The sequence below is a fragment of the Gymnogyps californianus genome, chromosome 10 (assembly GCF_018139145.2).
Source record: "Gymnogyps californianus isolate 813 chromosome 10, ASM1813914v2, whole genome shotgun sequence".
NCBI classification, from domain to species: Eukaryota; Metazoa; Chordata; class Aves; order Accipitriformes; family Cathartidae; genus Gymnogyps; species Gymnogyps californianus.
In genome coordinates, this window is record NC_059480.1 from 4,489,696 (window position 1) to 4,506,862 (window position 17,167).

Here is a 17,167-nt window from a genome sequence, read left to right on the forward strand (position 1 = left end):
TCTCAGCCTACTGCTCTCACTGGATTTTGAAAGATTTTGACCAGCAAGGTTTGCTCTGAGTGATAATCACCTGTGCAAACAATGACAGAACAGCTGCACTGGATAATGCTGTCTTGTTCCAATTAGCTCGTGGCTGCTCACTAGCCGACTCTCCCAATAACAGCAGTTTGCAGTTGGAGCATGACTTCTAGCCTCACTTCAAGCACCATTAAGAAACTGCTCTGGCCAAGCTGCAGTTTAGATTTTATTCTCTCAATAAATTTGCCTGTTGATTTTGCTCTGATGCAGCACCATGCCTATGCTGTGGGGTGTGGAGACCAGAGAATCCAAGGGCCTGAAGCCACTCTGCAATACAAGCCACTTAGCTGATGCTGATAATTAGGACCAGCTAAGAGTTCAGTTAGGCATGCAACAAAATTTTCATGCTCTCCTCAATCCTAGGATGGGCAGTGCACCAGGGCAGCAAACACAATAGCTTTTTGGGTTGTATTGCATCTAGTATCTTGTGGCCACCAGAACAGCAAGACTGTGCCAGGGTCAGGAATGAAGCTATTAATTAAAGGAAATGTCTCAGCACATGCATCAGGAAGCACAAGGTGACTTTAAAGTTTTAATTCAAGACTAGAAGGATCAATACCCAAGTTAGCCCACAATGACCTAGGTCCAGAAGGAGCATGGATACATCAATTCACTGTTTCAGCCAGGTTGATTAGCCAGGCTGTTAATCACTGTCCCTGTCACAACCTGGCTACGAAGATCTAACCCACACAGACATATCTGCTCATGTGTAACTACCTTTGAAGTCTTTAACAGTGCTCTGGTTTGACAGGTAGAAGCTAACTTTCAAGCTTTCTATCCACAGATCCTTCCAGGAAAGAAATACTGAATTCCATTTAAAGTTCCAGTAAAACAGGGCCCACAACAAACCAAAATTGAATGTCAAAGGCTAAACTGTGAATCCTTTGCTCACCTTAGTATATAAATCCTCTCTGCAGTTGTGCCTTGTAAACCAGTGACATGTCACGAGCAAGAGCTCAGCAGTCTGAGTAAGCAGATCCCAATTCAAACTGTGCCGCACCACAGTCCAGAGCAGAACCCAGCCTGCCTCCCAGCTCCAGGTCCTGGAAACACCACCTCAGCTGCCCTCTTTTGCCCTATGTCTTGAACTTTACTCCCATTTTCAGTATAGCCTTGTAATCAAGCCAGCAAGTGGGGACTGTGAGCTCAGAAGATGTGGTAGTTTACAGTTTTCTGATCTTGCTTAAGCAAGCAGTGTTTTGAAAGAACTGGGAGTTACATGCCAGAAAAGGGTGCTCAAGCTGCAGGCTAATTTTAAAAATAATTGAGGAACACATTCCTCTACGTGTTCATATGATTTAGGCCATAACTGCAGCCTTGGTCTCTTCCACATAGTCTTTAGTGAGGAGAAAGACAAGCAATCAGCAGTACAAGAACTCGGATACTTCCTGGAATTGTTGGAGTTTAATGCAAATGCATAAAATCCAAGCATTGCGGAGCTTTTTGCAATATAATCCCAAAGCTGCTTACAGGCCAACTCAAAATAAAATTGTTGTAGCGCCTGCCTGATTACAATGAACATGCAATAACCCTTCAGATGCCAGTGCCAAAGAATATGAATTTACCTCAATGTACGTGTTTTATATACAGCAGTATGTTGTCATTAAAACAAAAGGTCCGCAGAAGTCACATCTTAATCATGGTCTATAATCTTCCCTTGGAAACCATTTTGCTGCCCATTTACTCCAAGAATACAATTACTTTTTGCTGCACAAGGTACTCGGTATGGGCACATTCCAAAATTGTAACTGGAGTTTTTTCCAAAAAAAGCTTTGAATAGCTTCTTCTGTTACTAGTATGCAAAGAGACTTCAGAGTGGATCACAACACCACTCTGCTAGGCAATTTAAGGACGCAGACCCTCTGCCAGGTGGGAGTACAAAAGGGGACAAACTGTGATACAAGGCTGACAGTAGAAAGCGGAGACAAACAAAGCAATTTGCCAGTAACAGTACTGAAACTGAAGCAAGATCTCCTCATTCTTACTTTTGTAGGTTTTGCTGTACCATTAACTCACCTGTGTCATTACCTGCAATCACACTCAGACAGGGCTAAATATTAATTTCTGCCAATTCCCCTGCTGCATTCCCCAGTAAAATAGCTCCTGGAGCTCTTACCATTGGGAGAAAGACTCACAATGTCATGGCTTTTGTAAACAGGCCTGAAAGCTGACTTGTTTTTGTAATCATCTTATGCAACTGCTATCAGCCATGACAGCATCCTTTCAGACTATAATGTCCTGAGACATGCAGATAGGAAAGACTTGCCTAAGGCTACTCTTCTACCACTTGTAAAAATATTAATAAAAATACCTAAGAAAGGCTTGACTTTATTGCTATAGATTAAATGAAAAGGCAACTTTGCAAGAAGTCTGGCCAGAAGGATTACATTTTTATTGATTTGGTTATTGTCTGATCAGGTCAGCAGCAGGACTCACATTCACGCTATGCAGCCCAACCATTTCGAGAAGATTTGCCCTTGCAAGGCAGACTTGCCTCCACTTTCTGCTTGTACCACATAGACTGGAGTGAGGCTGTGGATTGGCAGGACTCCACTGCTACTGCAATACAACATTTGCAATGAACTAAAATTTGCTATTTTGGCTGCACTTTTTCAAGCTGCAGAAGGAAGCCCAGATGGGGGAATGGCCACATATGTGGTTTGCCTGAAGGAAAAAGTGCAGCAAACCCCTGAACTTACGCTTTGAAAAAAGGAAGCAAAAGCTGGGGTTTGCAGCATTTGGTGGTCCTTCCGTTGCTGTGCATACCTCAACTTTGCTTTCTCATTAGGCAGCAGCAGACACCCAGAATGCCTGCCTACTCCACTATATGAAGCACAGAAACTGGGCATGACACCAAAGCCAGCAAGCTGGGTCACATACCCAGCAGTAATTACAATGGAGAAAGAAAATAGCAGGAAAAAAGACGCTACCCAGAATCAAGTGGTGGGATGCCAGAACCTCACACTTTTGTGCTTCAAAATACCCACGGAATCAGCTCTCTGATCTGTAATTCAGTCTGCATATTATTCCTTCAATCCATACTCATACCAGGATACTCCTCTGATTTTGCTTGGGAATATGAGTGCCTTGCCAACAGTCACGTTCAGGATGTGCATCACAAGCTTCCTAATGCACACAAGCATGCTGTTTCGTTAGCAGCAGGCCAGGATGTTATTGTTCTCATGGACTCATGCTGGCAAGATGTCCCCTCTCCACCCTAACCCACAAAAACCACTCTCCAAGTTAGAATCTCATACTTCCCAGTTTTCAAATCCCTCCATCCTAGACACATCACAGATGCTGAACAAGCATCAGACTTGCACAAACTGTAACACAGCACTCTGTGGTCTGGTGGTCCTGTGCTTAGCTACGTTTTGATTGTGTTGGAACTCAAAATGCTTTCAGTGCCCCTGAGTTTATGCTGTCCCCATTCCTCCCTATTTAGGCAACTTTGGATGAACCAGGAAAACAAAACATAAAAGAGAAAGAATAATTCTGAAGAAGCCTTTTCTAGGCTTACAGTAAATACAACAAGAGACCGTGGAAACATTCAAGTTAGGAATACCAGAAAAGTGTGGCGGTTTTACTTTAAAAGACTTCATTATCCTCATCCAGAAGAAATAGTTTAAAACAGAATGTAAGTCTCACCTATGGCTTTCTGGGAAGGGGGGGCAACAAAAGAAACACACAATTTATCTTAGAAAGCCTGGTCTTAAAGCTGCCTCACTCTAGATGTGCAAAGATTTGGGCTCACAACTTAAGTCTCCAAGACAATTTAACAAAACATTTTTCCTGTGGCAATCCTTGGTGTATATAAAACATAAACCTTATACTTGTTGTGGATATATATCTTTATTGTACACATTAGAAGGCACCACCCTGTCTTTGCTACTGAAAGGATGAGTGCCTCTCCTACAAAGGTCCAGGAAAGAGCCTTAAAAACAGAAACAGAAGAGAGTGTTTGAGAGCAAGCAGTGGCAGATAGCTCCAGGCTGAGGCCATTACTGAGGTGAAGATGATTCTTAGCCTGTGCTTTCTATTTTTCCGACATTGCTTCAGATTTTCAGTATCCCAGCTATAAAAACATTCCTCTTAGGAGTAGCATGGGAATGAGAACAAAGAGAGAGGTCTCCTTCAATAGTATACACACAATAAGGAAATCCAGAGCAAAGGAGCTCAAACCCTGTTACATTATAGAGCCTATAACATTTATGTCACAGTTAGTGTCGTGTTATCTTGGCAGATGCAAAAGACTTGCTTTAAATTTCAGCTGAATGTGAAATATGGCTACAAACTCAAGTTGACTAGTAAACTGCAAGTCACAGTTTGTGTCTCAACCAGAGAGGAATCCGTCCACAGAATCTATGACCCTGTAACCTTGCTGGTAGAGGATACGAATGCAAACATATCAGGCAACAATTAGTCCGACCTCCCATTCTTGCTAATGGGGATTTCTTGCTTAAACCACGATACACAAATGAATTCTATTCTTTTTAGGAAATCAAAGCAAAAATTATATCCAAGTGTTCAAAGAAAATCACCTAAACATCGTGGCCAACAGAACAGTAACTAAAATCTTGAACACTGAGTGAGGATTACTCTTTCTAAATTGACTTCCTAGACAAGGTTAGTCCCATGCTGATCTCAGCACAAGTAACCAAAGACATGCTTAGGAAGGCTGGAATTCAGTTCTGTCCCTGCACAGCTTAAGCTAACATACAGTCTCTTCCATCATCAAATCTGTTTAGTTTCCATAGACATAAACAAATCTCAAGGAATGTAAAGAATTAGGCAGGGCCATTAATACAGGGCCTAGAATCTCCAAATCTTCAATTTGACATTAGCTATAATTGTCAGAAAAGCTTGCAAAATAGAGGCTGCCAGATGCTTTAACCCAAACATCTTGTTTGTTCACAGTGTTTCTGGAAGAAATTTGCCCTTATGATGCAAATGCAATGGTAAGAGTCTCTTCAGTGCACAAGCACCACTAAAGGATGGTAGTTTTAATTATTGCTTGACTGTGACATCCCCAAATCCCTGGCACTCAAGCCTTTTTTGCTCAGAAACATCTGGCTCGTGGGTTACCTGAGGATTCTCTTTGCTACACAAAAGCTAACAGGAATCTGAAAATTCCCACATGGAGAATTTTTATTTAAGAAGGACATATTCTGTGAGGAGAACTCCTATGGGTCAGAGGAAGCTGAGGTTCTTTTCAACTGTTGGCATAAAATTCACAAAGCACAAAGTATCCTTGTTTGAGGAAATAACCTTTAATGCCAAAGCCCAGTTCTCCTGGCACAGAGGAGGCCCCCTGTGACAAGTAGAGCAATAGGGGCTTCTTGGAAGAGAAATGCCTACATAAACTTGGGGGTGGGGAGGGAGAAGCTATTCAACTGGAAGGACAACCCTGGCACAAGGACAAACATGTACAAACTTGCTGTAAGGAAATTTAAGACTGAGAAGATATTTTGGTTGCAGAAGGCTTGTAACTCTCAGAGCAGTAAGGTCATGGAACACCCTCCTAAACAGCAGTGATGAGAGCAGGACAATCTAGCTGATTTAGAGACACTGCTGGAAAATAAGTTATAGAAGTATCCCAGAACAGAGTTGGCTGCAAGAGAAAAAGGATTATTCTTATTTGGGACTGTAAGACAGGGACACAGCAAGTCCCTGATGGTCCTGTATTTTCTTATAAAATAAACTAAAGATGACAAATTAAGGATCAGTCACCACTGAAAAAACCAAACAAACCCAAAAAAACTCATAAACAAAGCACCCAAGTTGGACACCTGCGCCAAACACTACTGCCTGTAAGGAGATTGGTTCTGCTCTGCTGCATGTTACAAACCTTTCCATATACCTGTCAGGATGCTAACTCCACATGCATAGGAAGAAGTGTAGGGGAGCCAAGTCTACAGGCAGGGGAGTCCAAGAGTACTCTGTCAAGCACTCTGTGCTCAGCTGTACCCTGGGCTACCTTTCTGACTGCATACAAGACATTCAAATCCCTGTCTTGGCACCCTCAAATAACAGGCACATAAAATCGCTTATCAATCAAGTGTTATTGGACAGTGTACAGGAAAGGTTCATTCAACTGTAAGGGAACTTGGATAGTTCAATATGCCAGGGTACAGCTCCAGCTTCTTTAAAATTAGTATTTTTAACTACTTTGCATACAATGCTAAATCAATAAAATGTTACGATCACATAAGTCTTGTAAGGAAACGTACCCTAGAATTTAATAAAGATGAAAGAAATAAGATCCTCTTGTCATTTTATTTCTCTAGTCTAAATTGAGTTGATCAAATTTCCTTTCTGCAGACCTCTTCACCCATCCAAGGAGAAGTTACAGGAAGGGCTATAACCCTTGCCTGTACAGCTCTATCCCTTAACATGCCTCAGGGCACAATATTTCTGGCTGACTAGGGGACATAAGACTGGAACCTTTTTCAGCTTTTCATCCAAGCCTGTGAGGCACTGCTTGCACTACAAAATTTTGTTCAAGATGGTTTTGCCACAGCCATTTCCTGGTTTGATTCAAACCCAGGAGTTCTTTCTTGCTTCCTTCAAAGAAACCGGGTTCCACCTTGTAAAGGATAAGGGCAGGAGGGGAAAGAGTTCCAATCTTCTATTAATCTCTCTCTGTCCTATTCCCATTGCCTTGTCCCTCATGTGAGGCTTTCCCAACTCTCCCTGAAGACTACTGGTTAAGGACTCCTCTTTCTGGTAGGCAGCCTTTTGCTGTAAGACTCCTGGCTGAAGATCAGAGCTGACCCTAGTAAGCAGAGCCGAAAGCAGAAAAAGAGACTTTTCCGAAACTACAGAGGAGGCACAACTTGCTTATTTGCCGCCTCTTCAAACTCTGGGTGGGAGGCACTGGCAAAAAGAAGCGCGCTTGGGCTGCTGCAGGACTCCTACTTGTGGGCTGAAGCAATGCTATGCAAGCATAGAAACAATGGAGTCTTAATTACTGCAGCTGTGCAACCGAAACAAGGACTGGAGTTTGAGAGCATGACTGATAAGCAGCTAGATAACAGACTGATGAACAGACCATCTGTAGTCTGTCAAAGAGCTAACCAAGGTCCGTACCAAACATGCCAACATACTACATGCAGGCTGAAAAGTGTCCAAATACGGTGTTCGAAAATGTACAACACAAACAGAACAGTCACAGCTGAAGCCTGGAACTTCACATATACATGAAGTAACCAATTCAGAAGTGCACAGCAGAAGGTGATAGCTTATAGGAAGAAATATGAAGAAACACTAGATAAGGAACTGACAATATACATGTAATAGAAAGCCGAAGCTTAGATTTGGGCCACTGAACTGAAGGGTTTTGCTGTGCATGATTTGGCCAAGAGCACAGTGTTATCTTTCTATCCACCATGCTACCTTGAATAGGAAGCCTCTGTTATGCTGATCTTCGGAGGTGCACAAGGCTAAATAAACCATGATCCCCAGAACTTTAGAGCAGCCAACTACAGCCAGTAGACAATAGACACCACTCTGCAATTTCAACAACAAACAGGGGGACAGAAGTAAGCAGGAGAACCAGACACACAAAGAAGTGGCTACTACAGATTTGTCGGTAGTCTAATGTCACCTTTCTCCCTCTACTACTGTGAAAGCAGTAAGCAGTGAGGTGACAGAATTGTGAAAAAATTTAATTTCTATTCAGAATTTCCCCTGTTGCAATTGAACCTACAAACTTACACAGATATTGATAGGAAACATAGCTGAAAAGATCTTCTTTCTGCGCCATCAATACGAATGATAAACAGCCCAGCCCTGGTACCAGAGGAAAAATCCCTCTGAGCATCTTTAGGTTAGTCCTGTGAAACAGCTTCTTGCTTCCCTTCCTGTCTCAGGAGAATCATTACCTATTTGCCAGGATCATCCTGTTATGCTCATGAATGGACTCACAATGTGGAACAAGGCTGGTGAGAAGATGCTTTGCAAAAACTTCTCATGCATAGGAAATGTAAAGAGGTCTTTGAGGCTAGAATCCTTTCTGTAGAACAAAGCATCCATGATAGCTTCATGATAAAGACTGGACTGGAAACACTAACCTATTTTTCAATGGAGCTGAGATTTCCCCATTTGAATAGGGTGAGTGTCTACTGAATTCTCCACAGGAGTTAATGGAAGAAAAAACAAAATTTTGCCTGAAAAGATTTGAAAGTCGTTTGGAAAAAAATATTACTACACATTACTTCTTTAGATATGTTATAGAGCCCTGATTAATCAGTCCCCCTGTTTGCAGGGAAATTTTTGTCCCAAATTTGCAGTCAAGTCCACAGTTTTTTAGGCTAGCAATTTTGAGTTTATTGAATTGCAAACCCTATGTTGAACAAGCGGACTGAAGAAAATTCTTTATTCATATGTGCATGTGTGCACAACACTGGCTAACCTTGTGATCTCAGTATAATAAACTCACTGAAGGTATGCATTTCTATAAACACAACTATGCAGTCTTCTTGCGCTAAGTATTTTAAGATTTTTTTTTTTTTTTAAACAGGGGATTTTAATTCAAACTATTTTTAATCCACACTACATCTAGTTTCAATAGCCCATTATAGGCATTTTCATATCACAGTAAATCTTGTAAAAGGAATGCACAAACCAGTGTTGCGACCATGGCTTTTTGTACTATGAAGAATTCCAGTGTTTGATTAGCTGTTTATAACAATCTCAGTTGTGTATTTCAGTCTGGCAAGGAAAGATACCAATACGTCTCAGAAACTGAAAACCAAACGAGAAAACCCAAGAGAAAACCCCAATGTTTTCCCAAGTTAAAAGAAAAAATATTACAAGAAAACGCAAATAAGAAATTTGGGACAGAAAAGATGGAATTAAATTTAATCTTGATTTTTAACAAAACCCAGTATCAATATATATGCTTCTCATATACTGATGGTAAATATGATGCAAATGTAAGGGTGATAACAGGGTACGCTACAAATCTATGAGAATCCCTTTATACCAACCAAATTCCAAATCCTTCTGATCTGCTTTAAACTGTAATTTGGACCAGGAGGTTACATGCACGCAGTGCCCCTGATATTCTTCAGCTGTAAAATCCTACCCACAAAACTTGCTAGATGAGCTTTAAATTTCCAAGAAGAATATATTTAGATCAAAACAAGAGAACATGAAAAATTAAGGAATTTTTTTTTTTTTTTTTTTTGGTAGAAAAGATTACTATCTCAGAGAGCATATCAGCTCTTTAGGTAAAATGGTGAATGCAAAGGCAGATTTTGATCAATATCTGAACAGCACAGCTAGCAAAAAATGTAACGGTGTTGCAGTTTCTATTCAACATGGCTTTGGAATTCAACACTCAGAAGGTGGGAAATGAAAGTTAACTCATTGCTTAATATGGCATTGCATTTGTCTTCTCACTTCTCCAAAACAGTCTTCCGCTGGTGCTCAAAAGAAGGGTATAGCAGCCATATATCACATATAACAAAAGCCTTACTCTCTTTGAGAAAATTTGATGTATCTCTAGTTCAAACAATCTCTTTCATACAGAGAATAGATTGAAAAAGCAGTCGTGTACAAATATCATGCTATAGCTTTCTAGCAATAGCCAGCAAGGAGTACGGAAGGAACTTCCCAACTGAAAGATATCCAGCTACAAAGAGCCATACAACAGGATGCAAGCCGTAGCCCACTATGCATCAGCCAGCAGTTAGTAGCTTACTTCACCGAGATGACACAAAACTGCACTTCTGGCACTATCTTCTCCTTCAGCATCCTTTTATCATCAAAAAGGAGAGAGTGAAATTACAGAACAAAACTCTGTCTCCATCATCATATTACTTTAGCTAAGAGCAGACAACAAATCAAGTGATACAATGAAGTAAACCTCTCCCCAGTGAAGTCAGAGAAATCAGGCTGTGCCTGGAGAGAGCGAAACACTGTAAGGCACCTGTAGCTTAAGTAAGTTTCACATGAAAAAAATATCAGAGTTCAACAGATTTATAAAACTGGGACAGTATTTATGATTATAGAGATGCTACTACTAGTAACTTCTTGTCCTTGCCTTCCGTTTCCACACTACAGCCAACACCACCTTCAGGACAGAATTGAATCACATAGTTGACTGATTAAGAGCCCTCAAACCAAGTCAAAAGGCACTGTCGGGCTGAACTCTTGCCTTGAAAAAGGATGAGATAAACAATTCTAAAATTAATAGACAAGAAGGGAGAGATTCACTGTAACAGACAAGTAGCCAAATGAAATGTGGCACGTCATCCCTAGAGGAAGGGAAACTGGCAGCCTGGCTGGCTTTTCCTCATGACAACCCCAGGATATATGACTGTCTCGGCAGAGAACAGAAAGAGGTACTATACTTGTCTATATCACTGCAGCCCAATTTAATTAGCAGTCTGCTAAAGAGCTAAGTTTCATAATTAATAGTGATGCAAGGAGGCCAACAGCACAACAGAAAAGAATTTGCAGTGTTCTTCCAGAACTAGCTGACTAATCCACTTTGGGGATCATTTTAATGACCATTTCCAATGAACATTTCTGGCTTCTAAACAGTTTCCAAAAATATGGGAGGCAGCAAGGAAAATATTTGGTATTCATATCTGCCTGCTGACCAACCTGCTCTTTCAGTTTGTTTGCCAACCTGCTATCAGATTAGGCATCTTATTTGCACAAAATGTTCATGTCAATTACAGACGAACTACTAAATTGTTCCTTCTGGACATCTTGGATACCACCATCTAGGGGAAGAGGAAATAAGTTTGATTCACAAATGTTTCACAGTGATAAGCATTTATCTCCCCACTAGCTATTGCACTGATATGCTATGTCAGGTACTATCCTACTCTTGCCAAAACCAACAGATTTTTGATTGGATCCATAATTCAGGAAGCAAAGGTATGCCAGTATCAAAACAGTAAACCAAGGTCTAACTTGCTCATATAGCATAAAGATCCTTGATTAGTTGAGGAAGAAATGTAATGCAGCTGCCCAGGGCCAGACCATGTCCAGCTTCACTTTTCAGATGACGAATTCCAGGGTGAGGTATCTGTGACTTGTTAAAAGAACAAAGCCTGAATTTAGCTGTCTGGCAGAGGGCTTGTCTTCACATTATGATTTGCATCTCAACTACTAACACCTCAAATAAAGTTTCCTCTTCCTCTTTTTTTTTTTTTCTTTTAAAGTTCAAATAGACGCTGGAAAAAAGCTCTTAAGAGTCCCGATCTTCATACCTGCATGAGGCAAGACTTTACATTGTATTGTAGAGTTTGACATCATTTCTTGTTTTAATGCCGCCTTCCCCCCCCCCCCCCCCCTTTTTTTTTTCTTCTTTCTTTCTTAAGATAAGATGCTCAAATTTGGCTGAAAGGCTGTTAAAAAATTTTCAGATTTATGTCAGGAGACTTGTTAGTTCCCTAAAATAAAACAATCAGCACAGAGGCATTCTGAAACAGAAGAAGGATACTTCTTCCCCCGCCCCCCCCCATCCACTGTTGTATAGTCTTTCAAAGAGATTCTGGATTGTATACTGCTGGAGTGACACAAAGAAATGTCATGAAGCCAGCATAAGCAATGACACAGAACTTCTTCTAATTGCCAGTTATTCATACACATGCATCACCTGGCAAAAGAGATCAACCTGGAATAGCATTTCACTTTCATAAAGTGAAGAATTTTACCAATTACTGAAGAAGTCTGTTGGTGTGATACAGGCAAACATGTGGGAGAGCAGCCACAAAAATACTTACTTGGAAAAGTTTAAATTAACTTTTAACCTCAAAGGCAGCCAAAACTGAATTTTTGTACTAAGGTCAGCACAGCAAACTACAAAATTGTGGCCAATGTGTGGGAATGAACTAGTGAAGTTGGTCTGTTCTCTAGTGGAAAGAGTCAGTTTTGAGTTGAGACCCTTCCCCTCTCTTAGCCTGTATAGACAACAAAACATTTCCTATTCCCACCTTCAGACTTATTAACATGCTCCAGTGGGGCAGACACCACTTTCAAAAAAGTGGATTTGTTTGAAGTAGAGCAGAGGCATCATTGCTAACAGTGTCACAGCAGCCATTTGCACCAGCATGACTTTTCTTTACTAACACTACTACAAAATGGAAAAGCTGTTCTTTTCCAGAAAAACAAAACAAAAAGCCAGCCTAGTTCAAAAGTCTCCTTCTGAGCAGTTCCCCTCAGACTTCCCTTTTCTGCAGTACTAATTAGCACGCTCAGCCTGAAGGTCTGTCCCAAAGGAAGCTCATACTCCACAAATTCCCTGTAGCGTCTGGCAGGCAAACAAGGGATGTGCAGTCAGATTCTGGAACCACATTATTACTGATGTGTGTAGGAAAAGCACTTGATTTCCTGGCTTAGGCTGATTCTGCTGGGGATGGAGAGAAGGATATATATACACACACACTTTACCAAAAGCAGCACTAAATTTGCCTGTTCAGAATCCAGTCTCCAACTGGAATTGCTCATGGTGTTCGTGACAACTGTGAGCGGAAGTGCTTACACCACTAGAAGGATGACCTTGCTGAAAGATGGATACCAGACCCAAGCTTGGTTTTGCAGAATAGGCCCTCTGGAAAACTGTATGTGCTGCTTCAATAGTCACTAAGAAATCCAGTACTCAAAGTTCACAAATATCTGGACAGACCTGAAAGTTATTCCCCCAGCAACCTCTCTTCCAAGACAAACCAGAGTGATTTTAGCCGCAGTGTTTCTAAGAACTCTGGTTCAGCTGAAAGTCAGCACTGGTTTGAACAGCCTACAACAGCCACCTGAAATCTCACTGTGTTTTGTGAGACCCCTCTCACTATTTTATTTACCACTGACAACCCATTGTATGCATTAAGCTCTCTTTCTTTCTAGTAAGAGAGAATTTGCAAGGAAGGACATTGTCCTTACTTTACCAGAGCCTATGATATTAACGGATATTTGGCCAAGACTTAGTGACGAACTAGTATGTCTGTGAAACTGGTTTAAATTATTCTGACTCAAAAACACTTCACTGATTAATAGCCTAATCAATTTGACTAGATCTGTGGTCAGAAGCACACATTCCTTCTGACTAAAAACAGTAAGAGTGCTCATAGGTAAGAGATGGGAGCTATAAAACTCATGCATCATGTTAATAGACTTTTGATAAATTAAAGTCAACAATGCCATTTAGCAAAAAGTCTCAATCACCAAGACAGAAACAAACCACCAGAAAACTATACAAACACTCCAAAATTGCCCTTTTTTTTTTTTTAGGCAAGGTACAATTTTATATATAAGACAATAAACCCCTTCAGCCACCTTTACCACTGGATTTCCTAGCCTGTGTTGTCTTTTTGCTCAAAAGAAGGACACCAGCATCATGTAAAAGATGTCTCTGCATCTTTCTAGACTGTGCTCTGTGGAACAGAGCTGTCATCTCTGCATTTTATAATACTTGGCAGCAAACCCTCATTCCTTGTGCATCACAGACTTCCCCTACGGCCATCAAGTGTGTTGGATATGGACAGCACAGGGTTAGGCCTTCCAATTATAAACCCAGATCTACTCACACTTTCTGCGGATGAGAGATGCAGATCCCATGATAGGCATGTATACTAAATGTGTACAGGATATATCAATTCCGCATACCTATGGTATCAGGGGACCCTCACTGTTTCAGTAAGATTTTTGACCCATTTTTCCCTGTGAAATCATGACCTACATTCTATGTGTAATTTCCAGAGTAATAAAAATACCTTAAAACCTCAATATAAATCTTTCTGAGATCTAATTCTGTACCTTACAGAGTCACCTCATCTGGTAAATCCAAAGGAAAACATGCTAAGGAGCAGCATAAATTTGTACAGTACTTGCTGACCAGCTTGGAGCAGAAGGCACAGAAGGTGCCTGGGTTTAGACATGCAGTGTTGAACTTGGGTTCAAATGCACTTCTCTCAAGAAACTCTCTAGAAGAACCACCAGTCACCCAGAACAGGATGAAAACATTCTGGCTGCAGATCAACATTGTAGATTGAAACTGTCAAAGAGAAAAGCCCAAGGCATACATTCTAAAAGAATAAAGTAATAAGTGACTCAAGAGGTAAATCATAATCTCATGGAAAATACTATAGTAAAAGGCTGCTCCCCAGATTTAATGGCACCATTAAATAACATGCCTACTAAGCAAAGACTGATCAGACAATGTACTTTTCTTCAGCGCATCTGAAATGTGCCAATGTTCTTGGCAAATGGGCTCAAACACGATCAACTAACCAGCTTTCCATAGGAAAAAAGCTGGTTGTTCTGATGGCACAAAGCAACATAATTAACCATTTACAGAATGCTCAGAAAATAAGATATGACTGTAAATACCACATTCTCCCTCCTCCCTGTTTCTTTGCTTCACCAAAAATCAAGGGGGCAGGGGGGAACAGTAGTAGAGAAGGGGTCACAACATAGCTCTATCATCTTCTCCCTCATTATTTAATGAGATCGGGTATGATTCTTGAAGGCTTCAGGAATCAGAATCCAGCTTACAATGGCTGTTTTCTTTCTACAACATACATTCTAGTGCATCTACAGATATTAAAATAAACATTCTGATTCTATCCCAGAATTGCAGTAGAATTGCCATAAATCTGAGAATATCTTGGTTATACTATATTGCCAACACTGCTTCCACTCTCTGCATATTACCTGGGATATGGGAACGGATTTTGGTAGTTTCAGACAATACACAGGTATACCTCATGATCCAGCTCTAGTGATCCTGAGATGAGTTTGAAATGCACCCTCTTACTCTCAAGTTCCCCAGATAACTTCTTCCCAGCACTAACCCAGAAATAGCAAGTGGTTTCTAGGTGGCCGGAGAATGAAAGGGGCAAAGAACTGTGGGAATTTCAGATAGAGCTTGTCTCTGGTTATCAGACAGTGAAAGAAGCTGAGAAGCCAAAAAGAGGTCACCTAAAAAGAGGTATTCCTCACTCCATTATGCAAACTGAATTTATTCATGTAGAAAAATCTCTGAAAAAACCAAACCAAACCAAAAAACTTTCCTAGCAGGGCTGCTGTTGCCTATCGCTACAGCCAACTCCTCTGGGTCTGAACTCTGACCACTGGGAATTTCATTATGCTGCACAATAAAACCATGAATAGTTTGTGCCACCGAATAGTCTGTTCTTCAGCAAAAACTCATGCTACACAATACTTCACTTTTTCTTTCTCTCCTTTCTTAAAAGAATGGTCATGCCTACCTCTTTCATCAGAGATTCCTTTCTTTTCAGAAATCAAAACCTAAATACCTAAAAATGAAAGAGGGTGAATCTGGATGAAAAGGAAAAAGACAAGACAGGAAACAGAGCCAACAAGCTGCTGCATAGCTGTGGACACAGGGAAGTCATACAGAACACTCTGAAGTAAAAGGAATTAGTTCATGTTCCTGCTGTGATCACTTCATTCCAAGGTTAGCAAGGGCATATCCCCAAATAGCACTTTCAGCTCTGATGGGAAGTAAGCACTTGAGAAACATTAATAGGCTGCCAAATCCTTTAAAGTGTTCATCATCTGTTTGGAGAGCAGGTGGAGCAAAGGCAGAGGCCATCTGAGCTGTCTACAGGAGCTCACAGTTCTTTAGTCCTATTTGGGAAGGAACCTCTTGGGATCAATTGACAAAGCTACTTCAGAGCCTGACAACAAGAAACCCCCATTTGTGTTTATCATGATGTGGACACTTGTTCCTGAGGATAGGGCTGAGACAGTGAGCATGCTCTGTATAACATGGCTAAATAAAGTTTTCTTATCTACCTGAAAAGCTGACCCAACTGAGCTCTTCCATAAATGGTACCAGGCCTAACAGTTGTGACCCTTCAGTAGTCACAGAGAACAAAAAAACCCTGCTCTTGCTCTTTCTGTGAGCAAGAGCTGCATCCTTGTAGCTCAATTATTTAAAGCCTTGAGTTGCATTTTTAAATTAGGAGTGGAAGTATGATCTTAAAGTAGGAATCATTCTTATTGAAAGGTCTGGTAAGCACATTTGATCAGACCTATCTTTTTTAATTAAAAGATAATATTCTCCCTTCCTGTTAATTTTACAGACCTAACACAACCATGGGAAGGTGATATGTTGCTGATTAACATGTATTACACACCAAGAAATCCACTAATGTCTTCAACTGATGATCACATTCCAAATCTTTATTACCACCTCAAACATTGGAGGTATCTTTTTTTACTCATGTTTTGCAACCTTGCTGTAAAACCACAATTACAAGCGCTGAATTCCCTCAATGTTAATTCAGGTCAGGTTTCTGTTAATTTTGGTCAGTGGTAATGTTATGATGCCCTGATATATCAGAAGTTTTACAGTTATGCTCTGTGATTGTAAAATGCAATCAACTGAGATAGTATATTAACCTAAAATCAAGTGTAGTGCTTTCTTCTTCCAGTTAGCTGTCATTGTCAGGAATAAAAACTAGGTGGTCACTGACCCAAGACAGCGAGACATTGTCCTCTACCCTGAAACATGGCACTAAGAGGTGTTTGAGACATAAAGACAGAGACTCTTGGGTAAAATACAAACAGGAGAATCTTGTCTTTTTATTGAAAGACATTTGAGTTTAGAACAAACCTTCAACCAACCTGTGGTGATGCGTTCTGCACAAGTGGAATCTAACTGCACATTTCACTGCTCCCAGTGAAGTTGACCAGAGCCGAGAACAGATGGGAGCAGCACAGAACTTGGAACAATTTTTGTGCAATCTAAGCAAACCTACCAAATGACCAAAAACACTGAAAAAGTTTACACAGCTTGTCCAATTTCTAAATTTAAAGTAAGTCCCTCTGCAATGTACAAACTGGGTCCTGAACTTCTCATGTTCTTGTGCCCTTACTCTTCACAGGTCACAGTACAACACCACGTAACAAAAAATTTAGTGCTGTCATAGGGAACAGTTTCTTCAAAGGAGTGGGGAAAGCAGAAGTGGTATTTGTCACCTTGGTGACAATACATGGGTTTTGTATGCAGTAATAAAATTTCCTCAAAGTAAGAGCCTTGGATTTATAATACACCTCCTGAAATCTTTGAACAATGCATTTGGTCTGTAGTATTTTCTCAAAAGTA

General features: G+C 40.6%; 1 protein-coding gene across 1 annotated transcript in view; it reads right to left on the bottom strand.

Annotated features, from left to right (window-relative positions):
- LOC127019864 (rho guanine nucleotide exchange factor 4-like) overlaps window positions 1-17,167 on the bottom strand; it is a 123,285-nt gene that overhangs the window by 67,055 nt on the left and 39,063 nt on the right. The window lies entirely within an intron of this gene.